The sequence below is a fragment of the Danio rerio genome, chromosome 25, assembly GCF_052040795.2.
Source record: "Danio rerio strain M-AB ecotype USA chromosome 25, GRCz13ab, whole genome shotgun sequence".
In the NCBI taxonomy this organism is placed as follows: domain Eukaryota; kingdom Metazoa; phylum Chordata; class Actinopteri; order Cypriniformes; family Danionidae; genus Danio; species Danio rerio.
In genome coordinates, this window is record NC_141045.1 from 10399676 (window position 1) to 10413801 (window position 14126).

A 14126-nucleotide genomic window follows, 5' to 3' on the forward strand; every position below is an offset into this window, starting at 1 on the left:
TTGCCTCAACATGAAATTGAATCTATATTCTAAATTCAAGCTATTGTATATGATTCGTTCTTGAATTATTATTTTTTTACCGTATAAATTTAATTCAAAATCATTTTCTTGCCCATTAAATCACATAATTCGATTGCTAGTTAAATGTCTTTTCTTGATAATCTGTGACACTCATTTGTATGTAACGATACAGAAGAATTTCTTCAGAAAAAATAAAAGGATCTGTTGCCACATCCATTTTATCCTGACTGTTAATGCAACTCATTGATTATTTTGATTGATCGCTGTTGATAAAAATCAACAAAATCACTTCTGGGGGGTTTAGAGGCTTGAAATGGGCTCAGAGGTGTCAAAATTATCACCTTACTGAAGAGGAAACACAGTCTTTAGTGATGTGTTGTCAGCCTGCCATCAAATCCAGTGATCTCTCTCTCTCTTACACACACACACACGCACTTCTCTCACTCCCTCCCTCTTGGCCAGTGTTGGTGGTTAGTGAAGCCTGTACTTCTGCAAAATGCGTGCCAGAATGACAGAGAAAATGCCAGCAATCTGGTCTTTCTCAGTCACAACACTGCGAGAGCCACATACTGAGTAACACCACCATCAAAAACACCTCCACAATTTCATCTTATCCATCAAATTATCACATTTTTTAAAATCGGGATTATTTCGAATCCTTCATTCGAAACGTTCAAACTGCAAATGTTTTAAAATTTTGAAAAAGCCAAGATGGCAGATAACATGGTAGAATAAAGAATGAGTGAACGTTATTTATTTTAATATTCATTCATTCATTCAATCATTCATTCGTTTTCTTTTTGGCTTAGTCCATTTATCAATCAGGGGTCACGACAGCAGAATGAATCGCCAACTAATCCAGCCACACTCATACAATACCAACAGTTTAGCTTCCCCAATTCACCTATAGCACATGTCTTTGGACTGTGGGGGAAACCGGAGCACCCGGAGGAAACCCACGTGAACACGGGGAGAACATGCAAATTCATACAGAAATGCCAACTAAACCATCTGAGGCTCGAACCAGCGACCTTCTTGCTGTGAGGGAACAGCGCACCGCGCCACCTTATTTTAATATTGTTAAAAAATACTAAAAACATTGACAGAAATGCTAAATGCTAGGTGACAGAAATGCTAAGAGGCATTAATAAATCTTATGGGATCATATTTTCCTCCATTTATGCTTATTTAAAAGTTAATTCCACAAAATTAGCTAATATTAATGCTCTGCATCATGGATAAAGATGTGTGAAGTTGCTAATTTAGCCAGCAACACCATGCTATGAATGTGGCGTTTGGCTAAAACTGCTAACAACATTCAGACATCCCAAGTCTCCTGGATGTTCCGGGAGTCTCCCTCAAACGAATGATAATCTCGCGGAAATCGCATGTATCCCACTCGGTCCTTAAATACGTCGCACACACCTCTCCAGCGCATCCCTCTCAGCTCTTCAGGTACGACGCGAACAACTAACCCCCACCGCTCTTCTGATATATCGCACGCAACTTGCCCCCACCGCTCTTTAGGTACATCACACGCAACTCGCCCCCACCACTCTTCAGATGTGCCGCGCGTAACTCGCCCCCACCGCTCTTTAGGTACATCGCATGCAACCCCCCCACCACAATAATGTACACCTTTTGTAAAGCTGCTGTGGAACAATAATTATTACTTTACAAATAATCTTGAATTGAATTAAAATGTGATATGCACTAATTTTGTGTAGTATTTATTATGAATTGTATGTAATTAAAGATGCGCAAGCTTGATTTTAAACACATCAACACAAATCACAATGCTTCTATTTAAACAAATCCATGTCAGTTCAGTCAGAATGCATAGTATATAACCTTGTTTACTAAAACGGACATTGTGATTTTTGCTGTCATATGAGCTTGAATGCAATTTTTTCCCCATCGGGGTAGGTTGGGTGGAAAATCTTGATGCTCGTATGATTGTAGCCTGTACCCTGTGAGAGGAAGAGCCAAGCAGCTCATTAACTTAAGTCAAAAATACAACCCAGGCTCATTCTGAAAACGTATCCCTATATGCACTTCTGGAGAGCACCCAATACGTCCCAGGAGGTATGTTTTTTTGCAGTTTTTGCTAATCTGCCAGAGGCAAATTGGTACTATTTGAGATCTCAAACTTCTCTCACAAGTGGGAATTGTGGATTTTACCACATTTTCAGATTTTACCAAATTCTCAAACTGTTATTTACCTGTTTATTTTGTTTTTTTGGCTTTTGTCTTACCTGCTTTCTGGAACCGTTCTTCGCTGGACTCGAACTCTGTTGTAGTGGTCAACTCTGCTCCATGTCACAAGTACTGTACATTGACGTACAAGGCGAGCCACTGGGCAAACTGGTAAAAGTGAAAAAGCCATCCACACAGAGGTAAAAGGTCGGCTGGTACAAAAACAAACGACGTCATACCGCCCTGTAACTTTATTTAAAAGACAAAATGCAGCCATATGTACCTCTGGAAATATAATTCGTGATCTCCAGTAATGTATATAGGGCTAAGTTTTCTTGAATTTGTGGAAAGAGGAAAGAGTTTAAAATCTGACACTGCCAGAACTTAATCGGAAAGAAAATCTGATCGCAGTGGACATCAAGCGGCTGTCAGTGAACATGTCTACCCAACGAATGAAGACCACAGAGTTAAGCCTACGATTACAGGAATCTTTTAGGACTTCCAAAATTTCATCTTCCAAATCGTGGATGAAATCCCACAATGTGAGCAGGGCTTAAGGCATTGAATTGTTCTCAGCTGTGGAATTGAGAGCAATGAGCAGGTACACAGTCATTGAACTCCAATCCCATTATCCTCAGCGCAGAGTTTCTCATGTTGCCACATGAAACAAACATCAAAAATAAGAAGCTAAATGCAACCCTAACTCATCCTTGCAAAAAATGGATTTTGCCTTGATGGATTCGCTCTCAGTACTGTGCCGATTCATCTGTAAAGAGTTAGACTCAAGGTTGTGTGACCAGGTCATTCTCCTGTCTAACCAGATGCTTGTTCTGGTCTCGTCTAGACGCCCAATAGAGGAGAAGGGTGAAGAGGAAGTGCACATCAAACCAGAGGAAATCAATGCGTCTCCTTCTCGCCAGGAGTCTTGAGGATGGGCATGATTAGTTTAATTGGCTAACGATCCAAAAGCCCAGGCTAGAGTCTAATCCTTAGCGAGCCTCGGCTGGATCTGGCCCACAGATGCGGAAGCGGGCAAAACGAAAGAGACTTCCATATCAAAGACTTTCAGACAGGCTAATGCTGTTAGCATTAATAGCATCTGCTGAGAGACTTTTAACTCTCTAGGGATTGACAGTAAACTTGAGTTGAGTCAATGCGTACATGTGCACTCCATTTAGAGTTTTTTTTAAGCATTAATGCTGAAAGATCTCTAAACAATTCACTTAGGATAATGTTCATTTGTAAAGTCTTTCATGACTAACAGGGAATGTAAGGGATAATGTACAGGCGTCCCTGAAGGGGATTGTTTTGCATTAATGACCGGCCGGCTGTTCATTATCTTGCTCATTGCACAGCGACTTGCTAAAGAAACAAATCCATGGACGTGAATAATTGATTTTGAGTTGAAGTTATTTCATTACTTTTGTAGACTAGCTTACAGCTACCAATATGAAAAATAGTTCAGAAATCTTGCAACAAGACGAGTTCTGCAGTTCTTTTCTAGTGAACTCAATATGTGGTCATGTTAGCAAAAATATGCAGACAAATATGAATCGGATCATACTGAAGGCACTTTCACATCAAGCTTTCTAACGCTCAGACTGCTAACCTTTAAACAGACAATTTCCAATTTAGATGGATACTACTGAGATGACACAATTTCAACCCAGACAATTTGCTACACAATGATAAATGTGACCTAGTTGCATAACAACCGTAATCCATAATAACAAAACTTAATTTAACCTTAACTTATAACATTTCATTTGGAAGTGGTAATAAACAATAAAACATATTTTAAAAACATTAAGTAATAAACCTTTTAAGTCAGACCGGTTGTGAGTTTGTAAAATAAATGTACAGCAAAATGTATTTGCTTTTGTTGAACCCACATTTTTCAAACATGTTTGCCGTATTCATTCTAGGCTTGTTTTAAAAACATACCGCTATTTTTCTGGAGAGCGCCAAGTACTTCCTAGGCAGTGCTTAATTTGTAAACTGCGAGGTCCCGGAACAGATCGGGGTGACGAATCCGGAATGTTACCTGATGATGTAGAGATGTCGCGGATGGAGAGAGGGTGGGAGAGTGGGGTGTTGCAGATGAAAGTAAAGAGGGTTGGGGAGTCGTGCAAGAAAGTGAAAAGAAGTCGGGGCAGGAGGGCGGTTGAGGAGGGGGATCGGTAAAATAAGATGCCGGATCAGATTTCAGGTGTGCCGGATCCACCGTGCTCTGGCACAAATTAAGCCCTGGTTCTAGGTCTTTGCAAATCCACTCGAGGCTGCTGTGTATCCTTTTTGAGATCCTAAATTTCTCTCGCGAGTGCCATTCGTGCCTGCTCTTCTTGCTCAAATCTACTAAAGGCCGCCATCGACTGACTGACTGACCAATTGACTGACCCACCCTCCTCCTTCCTAAAACCCAACCAATAGTGTTTTCAAAAGCGCTGATTGACCCAGCCACCCACTTCCCTAAACCCAACTTACCGTTTTGAAAAGCAACTCAGAAAAAGAAAAGCCCTCGACTGATTTTTACCACATTTTTAGATTTTACCACATTCTCACTCTGTTATTTACTTGTTTATTATTTGGCTTCCGTTTTGGTCATACCTGCTTTCTAGAACCATTCTTCTGACTCGCACCCTGTCATCGTGATCAACTTCTCTCTGCAACTCAAGTCCGCCGACGTACATGGCGAGTTGCTGGACAAACTGGTAACAGCGGGAATGCAGTCCAATATGAAGGTAAGTGGTCAGCTGGTAAGCGCGAAAAGGAATGGCATCATACGCCCTGTAGCATTTGTTTTAAAGACGAAATGCAGCCATATGTACTTTGGATACATAATTTGCAATCTCCAGAAATGTATATAGGGCTACATTTTCAAAATGAGACTATGCTGTCCAAAATGCTGATGCTGTACAAAAAATTTGACCAATCAGAGATAAGCACATATTAAAAACTGGACAGCTAAAACCCAACCAAAAACCCATCTCTTCTGAAATCATCAGAACATCATGTGAACAAAACCAGGACGCATTCTTTTCTTCCCCTACCACACCACCTGACAAACAACGTGCAATTCTGAGTGTGCCTCACACAAGTGAGTGGGCTTAATAAACCATCTGTAGAAAACACACTTTTATGATCACTCAGCATCTCAAAATAGAAATTGTGCATTTATGGATTAAGCTTCACACAGGTAAGTGGGCTTGACAAACCACCTGTAGCACTTAATTCTCTGAACACAGACAGTTCCTTTCTATAATTAGCACATCTTGTGTGTTCTGCCTCTTATTATTGAAGCAATGCATGTCTCCTCAATTGCTAGTTGCTTTGGAAAAGTGTCTGCTAGATAACTAAATGTAGATGTAAAAGGGATCTTTAGCTCTGCCCACTCACATATCACATGTATCACAATGCTACCGAGTCAATTTCCATACACTCTCAGGGGTACCCAAACTCAGTCCTGGAGGCCTGGTGTTCTGCAGATTTTAGCTCCTACTTGCTTCAACACAACTGCGCGAATGTTTCTAGAAAACCTAGAAAGAGCTTGATTAGCTAGCCCAGGTGTGTCTGATTGGGGTTGGAAATAAACTTTGCAGGACACCGGCCCTCCAGGACCGAGGTTGGGCACCCCTGCAGTAGATCATAGGTCTCAAACTGGATTCCTGGAGGGCTGCTCTAGTTTTGCTCCAACCCTAATCCAACACAGCTATTCAACTAATCAAAGTGCTCAAGACTACTAGAGACTATTAAGCAGGTGTGAGTTGGAGGTGGTTGGAACTAAACCATGCAGAGTTACGGCCCTCCAGGAATTGAGTTTGAGACCATCGCTCTAGATATACTTAGATTTAATTTGTGTGTTTATTTATATTTTTACAAATATTTATTACAGATTTGAGTGTTTTCGTTCAAAAATTCCTGTGTAATTTTATGAAACTGAAGCTGCAGAGTGTTTACAATCTTTTTTCACCATCACTTAAAAAACACCAAATTTTAACACATCCAAATGCTATACTTTCTTGAATACATTCGACCTGACCCCCCTAAAAATAACTTAAGACCATACGGAAATTCTCCAATATATATTAACTTTACATTGTGCTCCTTCCAGAGGCTTTAAAAACACACATCAAGGCGAGTGATGCTTAAAAATAAAACGCAGCAAAAGAAACTTATGCTGAGACTCCAGACTGGCAGATAAGGCTGTTTGGCCAAGCGTGCTTTAGCTGGGAAAGGATTTCGGGCGTCTTGTCAGGAAGTCTTAGGGAAGCATTTCGCCTTTTCATATTTCCTCTGAATGCAGTGTGGACCGGGTAGGGAACATATAAAGAGGCTTCCTCGCAGATACAGCCTTTATGCGGCCAAAGCTTTCAAAGGAAGGAGGTTGCTTTCCCGCACCAGGGGTTTAATGGTACCCTGCTCTCCATCTCGCTTCACTTTCTTCTTTCTTTATTTATATTAATGCATTTACTTTTTTTATCTTTTAGGGAAGCAAACCATACAATCAGACGGTATGGGCTGTGCAGACTAATGTTTGGCTTTGATGTACATATACTGTATGTGGCTGCTGACTTGGAGAGTAGGAGCTGAGGGAATGCGAGACCGAAGATTTTGGACAGTATCATGACTTTTTATGTAGAGAAAGCCCAGTTAGGAAGGTAGCTTCAACAAGCTGGTAATATAATAAAATGTGATTTATTTGTAAAATAAAAACCAAGCATAAACAATATCTTTATTTTGTGATACACCAGTGTTTTGTGTTTACTTTTGGTTGTGAATTGCATTATGTGACCTTAATCTCTGCTCTGTTAAACTGTAGAGTTGAATTTTCAAAATCAAAAGCCTACAAAAAGTTACATTTATTGACAATTTAGTAGTTTGAAATATTAATAGGAAATAATTTATAGCGAAATAAGTCTGAGGCGATGCAGTGATGCAGTAGGTAGTGCTGTCGCCTCACAGCAAGAATGTCGCTGGTTTGAGCCTCGGCTGGGTCAGTTGGCATTTCTGTGTGGAGTTTGCATGTTCTCCCTGCGTTCGCGTGGGTTTCTTCCGTGTGCTCCAGTTCCCCCAACAGTTCAAATACATGTGGCACATGTGAATTGGGTAAGCTAAATTTTCCGTAGTGTATGAGTGTGAATGAGAGTGTATGGATGTTTCCCAGTGATTGGTTGCAGCTAGAAGGGCATCTGCTGCGTAAAACATATGCTGGATAGTAGATTAATTGATTAATAGGTTAATAAAGGGACTAAGCCGAAACAAAAATTAATGAATGAATGAAATAAGACTGTCAAATAACCGAAAATGTACAAGACATGTATGGTACTAGGGTTGGGGCGATGTAGAATGTCCAATTTGACATCGTACGATGTCTAATGTAAAACTTTGTGATGGATAATGGCATCATCATTGTAGGATTATTTTTTAGTTACATAAAAATAAATTTTTAGTTACGATACACCCAAAATCATTCTGCATAATTCTGCAGATTAAATTTTTTACAAAATTTACAAAAATGTCCATAGATTTTTTACTGGCCCTACTTATTACCTGCCTGTAATTAACTTATATTAACTGTTCAAAAGTAGTTATCCCTAATCCTACCCCAAACTTAAACCCAACTTCTAACTATTAATAAACAGGTAATTAGTAGTTTATTAAGCTAGTAGTGTTAGTTAATGGTTTGCTAATACTACGAATTGTAACCTAAATTGCTAGCCAAAATCGGTCTCAAAACCGACCCCTGAGGGACACCTTTAGATAGATAAATAAGGTTTACCTGTTAAACATTATAAAAAAATAAAGCCTTTTTTCATAACTTTACCGATTTAAAACATGTATAAAAATGTAGTGTGTATATATATATATATATATATATATATATATATATATATATATATATATATATATATATATATATATATATATATATATATATATATTTATAAAGTTTTTTTTCTTTTTTTTTTCTATTAATTAATTAATTTATTGTTATTTTTTTTACCTTTACCCTTTAAAGGTGTTTTAAGGCTTTTTCAATTTATTTATTCATTCATTTATTTATTTATCTATAAATAATATAGATTTTTTTTCCTCATAAGTCTAAATGATCAGATATAAACTTGACAATTTATAGCTAAGCTCATGTAGAACAATTTCTTATAAGAGTTCCTTAGTTTTACCACACAGAAGCAGTTCTTATATAAAGTATAAATATTACATTTCTAGTTGATTATGGGACAAGGATTCTCAACTAATGTCTAATAAGCAATTTCGAACAATTTCATAAGCAAATTCTGTCGTGCCTGATTTATTGGTGGGTTTTTGTAGGACGCAGGAAAAGCTGAGGTGAAGGATGAGCGCAGGGATCTTTAATAACTCAGAGTGATTGATTTATGCGAGCGTGTTTAAAATCTGCTCTGGTACACTTACCTTTGTCTCTCCCAGAGGAGCCTGGCACGCATATTCATGTCTACAGAGCGAACGATATACACACATGTTAGAGTGTTTTACACTGGTGGTAAGGCGATCTGTTGGGTAGCGGCTCTGGAACAACTAAAAACACTGGAACTATTACGAGTTTATAAAAGATTGTGAGTTAATTAGTGCTGTATTAATATATTTAATATATTATATTAATATATTTAAATCAACGTCTCTGCTAAGAACTAAACATATATAATATATCATACATCCTTCAGTAAATATACTGAATACAGTAAATATACTGAATACAGTATTTTCCATTAAATTTTTTTCTTCTGGAAAAAGTGTTATTTGTTTTAATTTAGCTAGAATTAAAGCAGTTTTTAATAAAAAAACAGAAATAATATATATAATAATAATAATAATAATATATATATATATATATATATATATATATATATATATATATATATATATATATATATATATTATATTAATTCTGACTTCAACTATATATATATATATATATATATATATATATATATATATATATATATATATATATATATATATATATATATATATATATATATATATAGTTGAAGTCAGAATTATTAGCCCCCCTGAATTATTAGCGCCCCTGTTTATTTTTTTCATCAATTTCTTTTTAATGGAGGGAAGATTGTTTCAGCACATTTCTAAGCATAATAGTTTTAAAAACGTATTTCTAATAATGGATTTATTTTATCTTTGACATGATGACAGTAAATAATATTTTACTTGATATTTTTCAAGAAACTTCTATACATCTTAAAGTGACATTTAAAGGCTTAACTAGGTTAATAAGGTGAACTAGGCAGGTTAGGGTAATTAGGCAAGTTATTGTATAACGAGGGTTTGTTCTGTAGACTGTTGAAAAAAAATAGCTTAAAGGTCCTTATAAGTTTGTCCTTAAAATGGTTTTTAAAAAATTAATAACTGCTTTTATTTTAGCTGAAATAAAACAAAGAAGACTTTCTCCAGAAGAAAAAATATTATCAGACATACTGTGAAAATTTCCTTGCTCTGTTAAAAATAATTTGGTAAATGTTCAAAAAAATAAAATAAAATCAAAAGGGGGCTAATAATTCTGACTTCAACTGAATGTGTATATATATATATATATATATATATATATATATATATATATATATATATATATATATATATATGGCAAAGCAATGCGCAGTAGCACCACAGCAAGAAGATCGGTGGTTCGAGCCTCGGCTCAGTTGGTGTTTCTGTGTGGAGTTTGCATGTTCTCCCTGCGTTCGCGTGAGTTTGCGCCCCCAGATTAATAAAGGGTCGACAAGAAAATGAATGAATGGTCGAGGATAAACATTTGTAAATTTACACTGTATTTAAATGTTAACGGTGGTCCAGGATCAGCATCATTGACTATACACTGTATTAAAATGATGATGGTCCAGGATCAACATTAGTGAATTTACACTGTATGTAAAAGATTATGGTCCAGGATCAACATTAGTGAATTTACACTGTATTTAAATGTTATCAATGGTCCAGGATCAACATCATTGAATATACACTGTATTAAAATGTTGATGGTTCAGGATCAACATTAGTGAATTTACACTGTATGTAAAAGATGGTCCAGGATCAACGTTAGTGAATTTACAATGTATTTAAATGTTCAGGATGGTCCAGGATCAACGTTAGTAAATTTACACTGTTTTAAATGTTTATGGTGGTCCAGGATCACCTTTCACCTATAATTGATTTGACAGTAGAGAGTTTAGAGAAGGAAGCATGTAAAGCAGAGAGAGGGGAAGGATCAGCATAGGACAGACAGTAAAGCTTTTCAAGAGTTTTTGTCAAGTTTAAAAGGTGTGTTTGTGCGCGTTTAGATGCCTATATGTGTGTGAGGGACTGAGCAAACGAGCGCTCCCTTCACAGCTCTGTTGATGCTGCGAGCAGCTTCTTTCTTTTTTTATTTATTTTGGATGTAATACACAATATGAATACAACAGAAAGACGTAAAACTTAACAACGTATGTGTCCACTTTTGCAGACTCAAAACAATAGTTCCACATCTTCATAAGATAGCCTAAACTATATTGAAATATAATTTAAAGAATTACAAATATCGGATTTAATAAAATCGCATTAAAAAAATAAACCAATGTAAAACAAGCAAAAGCTAGCTAAAACAATTTAGGTATATAGCCCACATAAATCAAACCATTTTAAAGCCATATTAAACTTTCATTTTACAAAGGCCTCTTTGAAAAAAAAAAATATATATATATATTTAGATATTTTCTAAACGCAAGAAAGTTTGAAATTTTATTTATAAAGTATTTGGATACGATGATCTTAATTAAATCGTGCAAACAGAGCAATTTTGGGGGATTGAAAGCAAAAACTACGCTACAGTTTTTCTTTCCTGCGTAGCGCCGCTTTAAAAAAGCATCAGAGGATACTGCAAATACAAAATGCGTTCTGTGTCCTCAAACAAGTGTTGATGGTTTTATATGACGGTTTTATATGACTAAAATTTGAAAATAAAATTTACATGAGGAGCTTTATTAGTGAAAAGTTGTTGAGCGCAACGAAATATTAATATTCACTAACAAAGCTCCTAAAATATAGGCTATATTTTATTACTTGCTCTTATGTGCTGAAACACTGAAAACTTTCCTTAAGATCACAGAATAATATGCAACATCTAAGTGTCATATAGCCTATAAGAAAAAATGTATATGTTTCAGGTCTCTCCGGAGCATTTGGGCTGAATGCTTGACTGCGTCTATCTAAATGAGGATGTTATAAAATACATTTTCGACCGAGTTATTAACGGAGACCACTTGATGCACGATGCCAACAGTCGGTCGGTGAGTTAGTAAATATAATGAATAAAAACACAAAGGCCCGTGCGTATAAACATATTATGTACTGCTGTAGAGTAACGTGTTTGTTTCGGTTGTCTTCATTTTAATGGTTTCGTGATGATGTGATGTTGTGCTTTATCTCCCTGAAGTGGGCGGGTTGTGTGACGTTTGATTCGGGGGACGTTTTGGGGGCTGGGTTTGCGTGATGAGCAGCAAGCTACAAGCCCGACATTGGAAAAGCTACATGATTTCCGCCTCCTGTGCGATTGGCTCGACCCGGCCTGATTAAAGCCTCGCACTGGCGAGCCCAAATGCGGCTAATTGTTCTTATTAAAATGTACATAAGTGTTGGACAACTCTTTATTACAATATCTGTGGAACTAAATAATAATAGAAAGGCAGAGTGATTTTATGACTAATTTCCATATTAAAACATGAATCATCATTTAATTTTTTTCCATAAACATTATATATTAAGTTCTATAAAACATAAAAACTGGTAAAACATGAAACTATAGGTATTGTAAACTAAACATTTAAAGCATTTTTAATAAACATTAGGTAAGCATTTTCTGATAAATGCCTTTTCATTATTGATATCCACTCCTTTTGGCGTTTGCTTTCCGTTATATGAGCTGGCAAAAGTCCTGCATATGCAAAGTGTTCATACAGACATTTTAGTATTGTAAAACAATAGTATTAAATAATAGTATTAAAACAGTGTTGTGAAACTTTTAGCAAAAAAATAAATCTTTTGATTTATTTAAGTTTTTCATTATTTATTGTAAATTAAACTTTATAAAACTTTTTTTTAAACATTGTTTAATAAATGTATTTGATGTTTTATATTCAATGAAAATAAATTGACACATTTTGGATATAGTAAAATGCCTTTAAATAGTTCTTGAAGGAACACATTTGACACAGTTAAGGTACAAAGAGTCTTGTCACTGTGGTGGTACATTCATGCATCAGATTTTATTACTTTGATGAAGGTACAATACCTGTATCTGCAGGTTTTAAAAACCAAAGGTACATTTTGGTTTCCCATGGTACAGATCATGTCCTTAAAGGTATAAATTGCAATGGCACACATGTGTTTCTTTGTCTTAAGGTACAATTCTGTTCCATAAAAAAGTACTGCTACAGCGACAAGGGTTTGTACCTTCTTTGGTACAACATTGTACCATTTTTTCTGAGCGTGCAGAAGTGTACAATATGAGCTTTAAACTTGTATGTACGGTAACTTACTAATAAACCATAATGCGGTAAATCTACCAAACTATCTTTGACACAAGTCATTTATTTTTTAGGATTTATTTCTAACGTTAAATAAATAAAACAAAAATTTGGTCCCACTTTATATTAAGTGGCCTTAACTAATATGTACTTACACAATAATTTGATGACAACAATTTGTTACAATGTACTTATTGTGTAAATACATGTATTTATTGTGTACTTATGCTTGATTAAATACATGTATGTAATTACATCTGTAATTAACTTTTGTAATTACATTTGTAAATACACTGTCGACCATCCCTTACACCTTAACCCACCCCTAAACCTACCCACGCCACCAAACCTGTTCATAAGCCAACCTCTATCCCAACTCAAAAGCACCACAAGTGTTCTCAAATACATTATAAACACAGTAAGTACATTGTATTTATTTTTTAAGTACGTAGTAGTTAATATAAAGTGGAACCAAATATTTTTAAGCAAAGAAAGCAATACAACTCAAAACAAAACAATTATATTTCTATTTTTGAAAAAAAATAATACATTATTAAGCCCATGAACACAAATGAAGTTTGAGATTCTGTCAACACAAATGACATAATGCTGCCTCTTAAGCAAATGTTTATTGTTTTCATTTATTTATGCATTTTATATGCAAGTATTTATTTATTTATTCGTGCCACAAATAAGTCAAGGTGGCTGTATGAATTTTTATGTGCCTTTTTTATTTCATCTTATTATATTTTCTATTATTATTTGAATTTCTCTAACATGGTTTTTATTATTGGGTGCCTTTCTCATATGAATTCCTCTGGCTTTTATTTCTATCAGAATTTAGTCCATGAGAAATCTATAGGACTGAAATGAGTGACTATATTTGTGACCGAAGGCTAACACACAACTGTTTATTAGCCACAATATCAGCATACAAACACAAAGCCGAAGACTGCATTCTTTTCAACAGCAGTCTACATGTATAGTGAAAATAGATTTGAATGTATTTTGTGCTCTGATGTTTATATTAAGGTGGCTCAGTGGTTAGCATTTACAGCAAGAAGTCACTGATTTCTAGTCCCAGCTGGGTCAGTTTGCATTTCTGTGAAGAGTTTGCATGTTCTCCACCAGTTGGCGTGGGTTTCCTCCGGGTGCTCCGGTTTTCCCCACAGTCCAAAGACATCCACTATAGGTGAACTGAATAAACTAAATTGGCCGTAGTGTATTTGTGTGAGTGTGAGAGTGTAAGGATGCTTCCCAGTACTGGGTTGCAGCTGGAAGTGCATCCGCTGCCTAAAATATATACTGAATAAGTTGGCGGTTCATTCTGCTCTGGCAACCCCTGATGAATAA